Consider the following 13,479-nt stretch of genomic DNA (forward strand, 5'->3'; position numbering starts at 1 on the left):
ACATTTGTGTTTTCTCTCTAAGATGTAACAATCCTATTACCAGTGTTCTCTCTCTCACCACAGTCCGTGACAATCTCTGATAATATAACACATTTGGTGTTTGACTGGAACATCTTTGTGTGATGTTTTCACACATTCCTGTGCCTTGAATTGTCCCTGTTTTGGTAGATGGATTGTCTACTGTATATTCATGGAAACATATGTACATTGGGACAGTACAACAGATACTGAACATATGTAACGTTAGTATGTATAAGCATGACAGTGAAAGCTTGTCAGTGAGGCTGTAGCTCTGTCTGGTTAGTCGGCAGACTGGGTCTAAAGGAATTACCTGCTGTTAAAGGGGGATCTGGTTCTATGGGTTAAATAGGTGAGTTGATCATCACCCCTGCATTGCTTTCTAGATATTCACCTTGTTCAAAGGAGGGGCTCGTTGGTGCAGTCATCACACTCTTGAAATGTGGAGAATCACGCTCTTCCATTTTTAGGTCCACTAATTTAAATGCTGACAATCTGAGGCAAACACCACCTGGTAGACAATATGTTCTAGTTCATCTCTATTATGCTGAAATCAAGAGCATGGGGTGAAGAGACATTAGTATTTTGGTCTACAAAATGCGTATGAGTGGATGGTATGACAATATACTGTACACATGAGCAGAATGAATGTCCCATGATATCAAGCATTTATTCTGTCACCCTTGAAGTGATGGGCTGTGTATTTCCTTTTACCAAAGATGCAAGTCAATTCTAAATGCCTGCAAAGAATAATGTGTAGGAAAATCCATGATGTGAAAATCATTTTTCACACTTTGAGAGCAGCAACAGAAATAATAGCACAAACCAGTAGGCCTAATTAGAATGTCTCTATAGCTGGTTTAATAAGCATGTTTCCGTAGGGGATAGCGAAGCCATTATACCGGCATAATTGTATTTTATTTTTAGTGAGAAAGAACTCTACCCTGTAGGGCACAGCATCAGTTCCTGTTCTTTTGACAACAAGACCCAAGTGAAACTGAACCCTACTCTGAAGAGAGGAGAGGGCAGTGAAATTCACGAGAACGTGCTGTGTCACTAGACATTTGAAAAGCAACCGCATCTTGAATCTGTTGGGCATAAAAATATATGTATCCTAAATTGTCATCTGGTCTCAACTCCAATTACAAGGGTTCTTTTTTTCTCCCAACATCCTCATAGCAACTTTTGTCCTGTTTCTGTCACTCGCATCTTCATGCAACCAAACCCAGAAACCTGTCTGTCCGCAGGCTGCTGTCCTACGACACATTCTAGCCAATAGCATTTGAAACATCCAATGTTATCAATGGGGGTATTCTACTTAATCTGGCATTTATTTTTACATTTCTGGCTTGGTTGACTTGATGGGATGCAAATGAAGGGAGGACAGGGAGGAAAGGAAGTTGCTTTCAGAGAGCTCAGTACTCCCATGTAGGCATGGCTTATAGTGTAATGTAGGGGGGGGGCACTTCTGAGATAGATAAACCAACCAGCCATGTTCTGTCCTCTGTCTCACTGGGATCTGAACCACATGGTTCATAACAGAGGTGTAAGGGGCTGGCTGCTATAGTCTGGTAAACTCCATTAGCTTTGAACATGCAGCGGCTCCTCTGAAGAAAGAGCTTATTCATAGTCTGCACACCACACGTCATAGGTGGAACGAGCTGCATGGGGAAAGCAGCATAGAGACTGTTGACAGTTATGTGTCTCGCCTGTCGGGAGCAAAATCAAAGTGGTTCTCTGGTAGAGTGTTAGGGTCAAAAGTACAACACCCTGATGGAATGAATATTTCTGTGTTTGAAGAGCCTTTCCTGGGTCTAACCTGATCTGCTCTGTTACATTCACTGTGTAGTGTAAGCTTGACATCGTCACAAAAACTAACTCATGCCAAGAAGCCCCATCAGTAGAGCAGAACATGGAGAAGATAGGATATAGTGGGTTACTGACCTTGAAACCTGGCACATTCTGAAAAACAGAAGGTTTGACCCAGCTTGCATACACAGAAGCTAGAGAAAGGTAGTGCAATGTTAAATCTGAGGAATGGAGGAGAGAGGAACTGTCTCTGGAGTCATTGCTCCCAGCAGTGTCATGGTTCACTGTACCAGATACAGGAGATGGTGAGAAGCTAACACATCCTTGTGTTAGTGCAGTGCTCCCTCTTCATATCCATTACCATGTCTTTCCATATAGTTGTTTTGTATTTCTCCTATCAATTGCACATCACTTATGGTGTGCTGGCCTGGGCCAAAAAAATATTGTAATCAGAAAGTAGTGCCCATCTAGTTACATGAGAAAACTCAAGAGGGCTTACAGTTGGTCATCCACTCCAAATGGAGACAGATTTCACCAGATAATGACACAAAACAAAGGCAGTACGTCTTTATTATGGAATATATCAGAGAGGAAGCTCATAATTATTTCCTAATAATGAAAGCAATAGCTGCACATAATACCAGAGTTTCTTTGTTGCTTTGGTTGTAATTGAGTTTGGCCTCGCTATCATCATTTTGATCAATACAAGGATTAGATTAGAGACAGGGCCCACACAGAAATAACAACCTTGAGACTCAGACAAGGCTTGTGAATAAAGATAACAATCTATAGGTAACTGCTAAAATAAAGGAAACACCAACATAAAGTGTCTTAATAAGGCGTTGGGCCACCACGAGCCAGAACAGCTTCAATGCACCGTGGCATAGATTCTACAAGTGTTTGGAACCCTATTGGAGGGATGTGACACCTACTTCCACAAGAAATTCCATCATTCTGTGTTTTGTTGATGGTGGTGGAAAACACAGTCTCATGCGCCGCTCCAGAATCTCCCTTGCTATTCGGGATCCCTACCCCATTGAAGTTGAAATGTAAAAAGTTTAATGTAAGGGTTAGGGTAAGGATTAGGTTTAAGGTTAGGGTTTAGGGTAGGGATCCCAGATAGCACTAACCCTCCAGAGTCTCCTATAAGTGTTCAATTGGGTTGAGTTCTGGTGACTGAGATGGCCATGGCATATGGTTGACATTATTTTCATGCTCATCAAATCATTCAGTGACCACTCATACAAAGCCATGGTAGCCAAAATAATTGCATGCCCAGAATCTTTATACATTACCCTAAGAATGATAGGATGTTAATTACTTAATTAACTCAGGAATCACACCTGCGTGTGGAAGCACCTGCTTTCAATACACTTTGTACATTATCCTTCAATTACTTACATTTCTAGTGTTTCCATTATTTTGGCATTTACCTGTACATTTACACCCACACACAACGTTGGCAGAGGAATGGCGTCAGGCAGGATCAGTCAGACACAGTGGTTCTAAAACTGAAAACACACACACAAGCATTCACGTACACACATACTGCACATTCCCTCAAATCTCACATACACCCACACACATGGAGAATGCATTTAGTCATCCCACTCTGTTTAACATTCTGTGCATTAAGTAGTTGTTGCAGTCTTTTCTGTGTGAGAACAGAAAGGAACAGAAAATCCTATCAGAAACAGACACATATCCCAGAGTAATAAAGGCCATATCCACCATAAGCCAGACTGTCAGTGTTTCTGGCTTTGTCACTGTCGCTAAGCTCCCTGTCTATGACCGTTTACTGATAAAATAATCTCGATGTCTGAGCAGTTTGTTGTTTTAGTTTAGCTGTGGGAAGAATAACTCTTTGGATACAGCAAACACTACCAAATATCCCTATTCCTTTGTATGCTTATAAGCATATGATTCTTATTAGAAACAGGGCTGACTGCTCTCTTGATAAAAGGCCTTATTTAAGCAATAAGCCTCGAGGGGGTGTGGTATGTGGTCAATATACCACGGCTAAGGGCTGCTCTTAAACACAACGCAATGCGGAGTGCCGCGTAGCCGTGGTATGTTGGCCATGTACCACAAACCCCAGAGGTGCCTTATTGATGTTATAAACTGGTTACCAACCTAATAGCAGGGTAAAAATAGATCTTTAGCCATACCTGTTGTATACGGTCTGATATACCATGGCTTTCAGCCAATCAGCATTAAGGGCTCCCTCATCCAATTTACAATTAACATTATACAACGGGTGGGTCTAATCCTGAAGGCTGATTGGTTAAAGCCGCATTCCAGCCGTTGTCTAAACCACAAGTCACCACTGGCTAAATCTACAGTATGATGTTAAAATGCCGATTTACTCTATTCCACCTGACTGTGCAATCCACTGTCTCATCAGACCAGCCAAACAATTTATAAACTTGATCTCTACTATAAAAAGCATCTAGACATTATCTCACATTTCTTTTCGACTAACATTTAGTTTTCAACAGCGGAGATTTGTATACACCTTGCTGTCTGGGTCTTTTTCTCCGACATTTGACATCTCCGACATTGTTTCAATATTCAAATTCGATCTCCAGCTGTCCCATAGTAATGAACGTGTCGGGATGAGACAGACAGGGGGGCAGCATTTCTCAACCAGTCGAAATCATGAATCAGCTGGCATAATTTTTATGGATATAAACAAAGAAATGTCAATTGAAAAAAGGTAAACCAAAATTAAGTTTGCAGTCTTTCCAGCTATTTTGCAGTATTTCCAGCTTCAGTTTGGAGTGTTAGCTGTGTTGTTAGCTAGCTCCTCTGAACAACAGTGTACTGACTAGTGAGCTCATTTTCTATGCCAGGCGAAATCACTCCTCAATAGCTCATTGTTATGGATGTATCCAAATGAAATGTAGAAAACAACTTCAAACAAATGCAAATGCAGCTACTTGGCTGTTATTCTGGCTTCACTTTATGACGTCACTGTAAGTTAGCCATAGTTGGCTAGCTAGCAAGCAAGGGATAAGAATGATGCTAGCCAGTATGGCAATGGAACATTTAGAATGAACGAATGGGTTGCTTCCACAGATACAGAACAAAAAGACTGAACGGCTGGGTCGCGTCTCTAGCGAACCAATAGAACGAACAACCAGCCGGCTTGAGTACCAACCCTAGATTTGTGTCGGGACTATATCTTGTGGAAGGATGAAATTGTATGAATAAATTAATCAAAATAATGTTTTAAATTAAAATATGTCAATCATTATTTGAATATTTTGGTAATCCGTTGTATAAAAGTGATAATGCCCTCGAAGCTGGTGTTTGGAGGATATATTGACACAGTTTGCCAGCCCTCGCCTTCTTCTCGGGCCTACCAACACCGTGCCAATATATCCTCCAAACACTGGCTTCTCGGGCATTAGCACTTAAACAACACTGCAATTGCACTTCCTTGATTATTTGTGCTCAAAGGAGAAATACTTCCAGGGGAAAGGTAATAGGTGGACCAAGTGTGACCAACTTAAGTATTTTTGTGATGAATAATACATTTTCATTATGCAGCGTAGCAACTCGAGAACACCCTGCAGTGTATCAACTCAAGTACACCCTGCAGTGTATCAACTCGAGTACACCCTGCAGTGTAGCAACTTGAGAACACCATGCACTGTAGCAACTTGAGTACACCCTGCAGTGTAGCAACTCGAGAACACCATACACTGTAGCAACTTGAGTACACCCTGCAGTGTAGAAACTCGAGAACACCCTGCACTGTAGCAACTTGAGTACACCCTGCAGTGTTGCTACTCGAGTACACCCTGCTGTGTAGCAACTTGAGTACACCCTGCAGTGTAGCAACTCGAGAACACCCTGCAGTGTTTCAACTCGAGTACACCCTGCAGTGTAGCAACTCGAGAACACCATGCAATGTAGCAACTTGAGTACACCCTGCAGTGAAACAGTGCAGGGTAGCAACTCGAGAACACCCTGCAGTGTATCAACTCGAGTACACCCTGCAGTGTAGCAACTCGAGAACACCATGCACTGTAGCAACTTGAGTACACCCTGCAGTGTAGCAACTTGAGTACACCCTGCAGTGTAGCAACTTGAGTACACCCTGCAGTGTAGCAACTTGAGTACACCCTGCAGTGTAGCAACTCGAGAACACCCTGCAGTGTAGCAACTTGATTACACCCTGCAGTGTAACAGTGCAGGGTAGCAACTCGAAAACACCCTGCAGTGTATCAACTCGAGTACACCCTGCAGTGTAGCAACTCGAGAACACCATGCACTGTAGCAATTTGAGTACACCCTGCAGTGTAGCAACTCGAGAACACCCTGCACTGTAGCAACTTGAGTACACCCTGCAGTGTAACAGTGCAGGGTAGCAACTCGAGAACACCATGCACTGTAGCAACTTGAGTACACCCTGCAGTGTAGCAACTCGAGTACACCCTGCAGTGTAGCAACTCGAGTACACCCTGCAGTGTAGCAACTCGAGTACACCCTGCAGTGTAGCAACTCGAGAACACCCTGCAGTGTAGCAACTTGAGTACACCCTGCAGTGTGCGAAGAGACAGCAGGTGCCACTTGGGTCCCTTCAGGAGTGTTACTCCCATCATGCTTTCAAATGTGTCAAAGTGATCTGGTGTTACATGACACTCCCAATGCATTTGGGTCACACAGATCAAAGTGATGCTACAGTAAGGTCTACCACACAGCATTTAAATGAACTTCAAAGCATCAACTACAAAATGTATTACAGAGCGATCTGCAACTATTTACATCTCAAAGGCCTCTCAATGGCCTCCTTATTGTGCACTAATCGAAATCAGAGTGTACGGTGGATGTGGAAGGAAGCTCTCATATGTTAATAGATGCACAGAAGCTGAACATTACTCATCATCCCTTTAGAACTTGCAGTTCTCAAAGTAACATGATCTATCAACAAGATGTGAAGAAACTGAGCTGTGTGGCTGTGTCTGTTTCTGTTGCTGTGTCTGTGATTCTATGTGTGTGTGGGGGTGCTTAAATACATGGTAATAATATAGTATTGAGAATATCACAGACCAGATGAGAAAGTGGACCCAGAGCCGTATAGAGAATTGGGCAAATCCCAGTGGGCACACACTGGTTGAATCAACGTTGTTTCCACATAATTTCAATTAAATGATATTGAACCAATGTGGAAACAGCCATCACTAGCACATCAGAGGCGGCTGCCTATAGACATAGATTAGGAATCACTGGCCACTTTTAGAAATGGATCACTAGCCACTTTAATAATGTCTTCGTATCTTGCATTACTAATCTCATATGTATGCACTGTACTCAATACTGTTCTACTGTATCTTAGTCACTTTGATTGTGTGTAAATATTGCATCACCTATCTCATATGTATATACTGTATTCTATACTATGCCACTGTATTGTGGTCTCAATGGTGACTCCCTGATTAATAAAGGCAAATAAAATACTATGTAACCCACATATACACTTCTCTGTAAGGTCCTTCAGTCAAGCAGTGATTTTTAAACACATATTCAACCACAAAGACCAGGAAGGTTTTCCAATGCCTCGCAAAGAAAGGCAACTATTGGTGGATGGGTAAAAATGAAAAAGCAGACATTGAAAATCCCTTTGAGCATGGCGAAGTTATTAATAACACTTTGGATGGTATATCAATACACCCAGTCACTACGAAGCTACAGGCATCCTTCCTAAGTCAGTTGCCAGAGAGGAAGAAAGCCGCTCAGAGATTTCGCCATGAGGCCAATGGTGACTTTAAAACAGTTACAGAGTTTAATGGCTGTGATAGGAGAAAACTGGGGATGGATCAACAACATTGTAGTTACTCCACAATACTAACCTAAATGACAGAGTGTAAAGAAGTAAGCCTGTACAGAATAAAATATTCTAAAACATGTATCCTGTTTGCAATAAGGCATTAAAGTATCTGAGCATCACTGAGTACCACTCTTCATATTTTCAAGCATGGTGGTGGTTACATCATGTTATGGGTATGCTTGTCATCGGCAAGAACTAGAGATTTTTTTTAAAGATAAAAATACACGGAATAGAGCTAAGCACAGGAAAAATCCTACAGGAATATCTTGTTCAATCAGCTTACCAACAGACACTGGGAGACATATTCACTTCCAACAGGACAATAACCTAAAACACAAGGCCAACTATACACAGGAGTTACCAAGGCGACATTGAATGTTCCTGAGTGGCCTTGTTACAGTTTTAGCTTAAATCGGCTTGAAAATCTATGGCAAGACTTGAAAATGTCTAGCAATGATCAACAACCAAATTGACAGAGCTTGAAAAAAAATGTATGTGCAAATATTGTACAATCTAGGTGTGCCAAGCTCTTAGAGGCTTACTGAGAAAGACTCTCAGCTGTAATCCCTGCCAAAGGTCATTCTAACATATATTGACTCAGGGGTGTGAATACTTACACTATATAAATAAGATATTTCTGCATTTCATTTTCAATAAATTTTCAATTCTAAAAACATGTTTCCACTTTGTCATTATGGGGTATTGTGTGTAGATGGGTGAGAAAACAAGTCTATTTCATCTATTTTGAATCCAGGCTGTAGCACAACAAAACGTGGAATAAGTCAAGGGGTATGAATACTTTCTGAAGGCGCTGTATTCATGAATCTGAGTGGACGTAAGTGGTGTGATAGTTGATTATGTAAAAATGCTGACATAGATTTTAAAAAATGCACCTTATCCTGAAGTCATTGATATTGAAAAACATATGGCAAATGCTACAAGCTTTTCAACTGATCATCTTAGTGCGCCACTGAATTCCAGTGAAAAGTGAAACAATCTCAAACCATGCTATTTACTGTTAATTAAAATTATAATCCTTAGTTGCTACATTCATTTTTGGAGTTGTAAATGATTGATATATCCATTGATTCTTGAAGAATATAAATGCCTCGTGAGCTTAGTTCAACTGTCGTACCCCATCAGAACCCAAAACACAAGCTTGTTTTACTCCAATGTTTGTAAACAATGTAAATATAAACAAACACTGTATAGATGGATGGTCTGTCCTTGTATCCATTGCTCTGTCTATGAATTTGAGAGTGCTTACATTTCTCCAGGCCCATCCCTCAACTTTCTACCAAAAGAGAAGCGGGGTGTCACTTTGTTATTGTTTCAACTAAAGATTCTACCTTTAAGTGATCTCAATGTTATTTTTGTTAAACAATCAACAAGTGAATACGTGGGATCTGGAAACAGCCAGGGGAGCACTTAAATGTATTAAATTCATCTGGGAAGTGTTTTACTGGCTTTAATGTTGCATGGATGCTTAATGTTTTAGACAGAGTACACTGATTAGTCTGTGTTCTAATTCCAGAAGTTAAAAAAATAGAAAGACAAGACTTTAATGGGGCATATTAAACTGAACTAGATCACTCACACTACGTCAGAGTTTCAAAACTTGAAAGCAAAGAGAGCGCTTGCTGGCTGAAAGAGAGAGGACAGAAACTAAATTACCGTTATCGTAACCAAATTGTAATTCCTTTCTCTGGTTGTTTGTTCATGTTCATTGTCCACCACAGCTGAAGATACTTTTCAAAACACATCATGCTCTCTAAGTTGCAGCATGGTTACAATACAGTTGCATTTTTCAGGATATTCCATCAAGGGCAAGGAATGATTATCTTTTTCTGTATGAACAACAGCCTAGAGGAAATAGACCATGCAGTTTCAATTGTTGAGGTGTCTGACTCGGTTGAATCATTTTCATAAAACACAATTCATTGAACAGTGTTAGTGACAGAGTTGAAGAGTTTGTTTTTGGCAGCAGCGTTTCCACACAATGACTGTGTTTCTCTAATTTCCCTTCTAAGACTGGCATATACAGCATGAGGCCTAGCTACAAGGGAGAGTGGATGTTTTTGACGTTTCTGTTTTTGACATGGAAAACATTTCTATTACAACATTAAAACATATACAGTATATAATAAGGTCAAAATATCACTCAATCAGGGATTTCATCCTCCATCATCATCATCATGTGCATGGTAAATTCCATGTCATGTGACATTCTTTAAAAAAAAAAAAATTCACCTTTATTTAACCAGGTAGGCAAGTTGAGAACAAGTTCTCATTTACAACTGCGACCTGGTCAAGATAAAGCAAAGCAGTTCGACACATACAACAACACAGAGTTACACATGGAGTAAAACAAACATACAGTCAATAATACAATAGAAAAATAAGTCTATCTACAATGTGAGCAAATGAGGTGAGATAAGGGAGGTAATGGCAAAAAAAAGGCCACGGTGGCGAAGTAAATACAATATAGCAAGTAAAACTGGAATGGTAGATTTGCAGTGGAAGAAAGTGCAAAGTAGAAATAGAAATAATGGGGTGCAAAGGAGCAAAATAAATAAATAAATACAGTAGGGGAAAAGGTAGTATTTTGGGCTAAATTATAGATGGGCTATGTACAGGTGCAGTAATCTGTGAGCTGCTCTGACAGCTGGTGCTTAAAGCTAGTGAGGGAGATAAGTGTTTCCAGTTTCAGAGATTTTTGTAGTTCGTTCCAGTCATTGGCAGCAGAGAACTGGAAGGAGAGGCGGCCAAAGGAGGAATTTATTTTGGGGATGACCAGAGAGATATACCTGCTGGAGCACGTGCTACAGGTGGGTGCTGCTATGGTGACCAGCGAGCTGAGATAAGGGGGGACTTTACCTAGCAGGGTCTTGTAGATGACCTGGAGCCAGTGAGTTTGGCAACGAGTATGAAGCGAGGGCCAGCCAACGAGAGCGTACAGTTTGCTGTGGTGGGTAGTATATGAGGCTTTGGTGACAAAACGGATGGCACTGTGATAGACTGCATGCAATTTATTGAGTAGAGTATTGGAGGCTATTTTGTAAATGACATCGCCAAAGTCGAGGATCGGTAGGATGGTCAGTTTTACGAGGGTATGTTTGGCAGCATGAGTGATGGATGCTTTGTTGCGAAATAGGAAGCCAATTCTAGATTTAACTTTGGATTGGAGATGTTTGATGTGAGTCTGGAAGGAGAGTTTACAGTCTAACCATTTTCTAATTCTGCTCCAGTCAATTATGGTGCCACCAACCTCCTGTGGTCAGACGTTTTGGCCTATACTACACTAGCTTAGATCAGGAACAGTTTTAAGCTATTAATCTGTTGCTATTCTGATGCTATTTATTTTGACGCTAGACACCCACATAGGTCCAATTGTCTGTGGACAAATCACTACCAAAAAGAGACTGCAGTTTTAATAGATTGTTTATTCACAATGACACACTTCAGCCTACACTTTAGTCTACAAAGTTATTCATAGTGTCACAGTTTATAATAGAAGGCCTAATACACTTTTAAGCTAAAATAATCATCACAGCAATAGTAAAACAGCTCTACACATAAGTCTATTAATATGTCTATTTTTAAATTGCAAACTTCAGTGTCAATACCATACAATGGATCGCAGCCTACAAGTTAAGCCTACAGTTTGTATCATTGAAATAACATTTCCCAAACACTGCAATATATATATATATATATATATATATATATATATATATATATATATATATATATATTGTCCTCAGTGGCAATCAGCTTCTTACCTCCTCCACATGCGCATTGAAGAAACGCCCCTTTTGCTTATATTTATAAATAAATATATATAATATAAGCAAAAGGGGCGTTTCTTCAAAGCGCATGTGGAGGAGGTAAGAAGCGGATTGCGACTGAGGACAAATTCAGCTGTCAAAGAAGCTTTGTTCTAACTGGAGTTTCAGTCGGCGATCATGGATTTAAACGAGGACGGCGCAGTGGAAATTCACGTTTGCTGATCCAGCCCGATTCGATCATTTTTTCGCCTCATTCTTTCTTTTGTGAAGGTAAAGTCTTATGCAGATTCTCACCCTGTAGCATAGTTTTGAGAGGAGCATCATCCTCTAACGTCATACATGAATTGTCAAGGAACCCACGCGTTATAGTCTACCTCGATATAGTAGGCTATGTCTTCTATAGTCTTTAATGCATTGTGTTTTCAAGACCACCAAAATTGGTCTGTATCGTGGAATAAAACCTGGAACTTCAGACGTTAAAATGTCAGATTGTTTTTAGACAAGTGCATTTTGAATGAGCTGTGAGAAATTTCAAGGTGGCCACCGATACATTTTTGGTTTATGTGACTCGGTTACATTTGACTTCAGGAAATGAAAGATGTAACAATGTAGCCTAAGCAACAAGCAAAGACTGACAATGTAGCCTAACAATGTAATGATAATGTATCAATTGAATATATATATATATAAACTACTAAATTTGTTTTATCCTGATGATTTAGGAGCCTATCCAAGACAATTCGTGTTGCCTACATCAATGATAGAATAGGCCAACAAACCAAGAGTAAAAACAAGCATTGTCAGATGGTTCTGATGGAGTCAGTTAGACATTCTAGATGGCTACAATATTCCCTTCTGTTTGGATAATTTTTATATTGGGGATGTTGAGGCACAATGGTTTCTCACATTGGGGATTTGGGCAGGATTTTTACTAATGGAAAGGTCTGCAGACATTTCAGTTTGGACACTAGGTAATTAGAGTTGTAGGTTTTTCAGAATATTCCATGAAGAGTGAGGCCTACTTAAAAACATTCAGAAGCTATGTTTTGTTTGAGTGTAGGTTTCATGTACAGGTAACTGCCAAAAATAAAGGATATGCCAACATAGTTTCTTAATAGGACGTTAGGACGCCACGAACCAGAACAACTTTAATGCACCTTGGCATAGATTCTACAAATCTGTTCAACTCTATTATTGGAGGGATGCGACACCATTCTTCTGAGATATTCCATCATTTGGCGTTTTGTTGATGGTGGTGGCTCAGGCGCCACTTTAGAAACATCCATTTTCAATTGGGTTGAGATCTGGTGATGGTGATGGCCATGGCATATGGTTTACATTGGTTTCATGCTCATCAAACCATTCAGTGACCACTCGTGCTCTGTGGATAGGGGCATTGTCATCCTATGTGGGCATGGGCGTAGCCACAATAATGGCCTGCCCAGCATTTTTAACTCAGGAACCACACCTGTGTGGAAGCACCTGCTTTCAATATACTTTATGTCCCTAATTTACTGAAGTGTTTCCATTATTTTGGCAGTTACTTGTATCCGTAGCCTATCACTACCCAGCAACCTGCATGAGCTGTGTTGAAAACTATCATTTGAAACCATTAATTTCAAGTTCAGTTGACCTAAACCGATATATAAAGGAGGACCTCTGCCCTGTGGCGCAACAGAATTTGAGTGTGTCACCATTTCCAATCAAAGGAATACTGTCATGGACTAACTGCCCATGCAAAAGCCCAGAGATATTTACATGTTGAACTGGGGAATAAACTTTGCCAAATGACCTCAGTTAATTAATGCAAAAACGATTGAGATTAGCTTTAGTTCAAAGGTTACATGGTGTCTTGTAGTGCAAAGTATAAAAGAGCTCACTCAGCTGGTGATGCATTAAAAACAAAAAAATACATTTTAAGTGAGATTCATATGAGCACCACAATGTCTTTCCCCCCCCCCATACTCTACCAAGGTTTTCCAACACACAGCTTTGACCTACTACCGTAACTATATTGTACTTCCAACT

At 40.4% G+C, this 13,479-nt stretch overlaps 1 protein-coding gene and 1 long non-coding RNA gene across 12 annotated transcripts in view; one reads left to right on the forward strand and one right to left on the reverse strand.

The window, feature by feature from the left end:
* Positions 1 to 13,479, reverse strand: part of LOC112220148 — a 59,703-nt gene that overhangs the window by 12,256 nt on the left and 33,968 nt on the right. The window lies entirely within an intron of this gene.
* The window catches only part of LOC112220132 (inositol 1,4,5-trisphosphate receptor type 1-like), a 143,713-nt gene continuing 141,768 nt past the window's right edge, over positions 11,535 to 13,479 (forward strand). For all 11 annotated transcript variants that reach the window (XM_042331591.1, XM_042331592.1, XM_042331595.1 and 8 more), the window contains exon 1: positions 11,535 to 11,721. The gene's annotated coding sequence lies outside the window, so the exon portion shown is untranslated. The remainder of the gene's footprint in view (positions 11,722 to 13,479) is intronic.

This window comes from Oncorhynchus tshawytscha, linkage group LG02, assembly GCF_018296145.1.
Source record: "Oncorhynchus tshawytscha isolate Ot180627B linkage group LG02, Otsh_v2.0, whole genome shotgun sequence".
NCBI classification, from domain to species: Eukaryota; Metazoa; Chordata; class Actinopteri; order Salmoniformes; family Salmonidae; genus Oncorhynchus; species Oncorhynchus tshawytscha.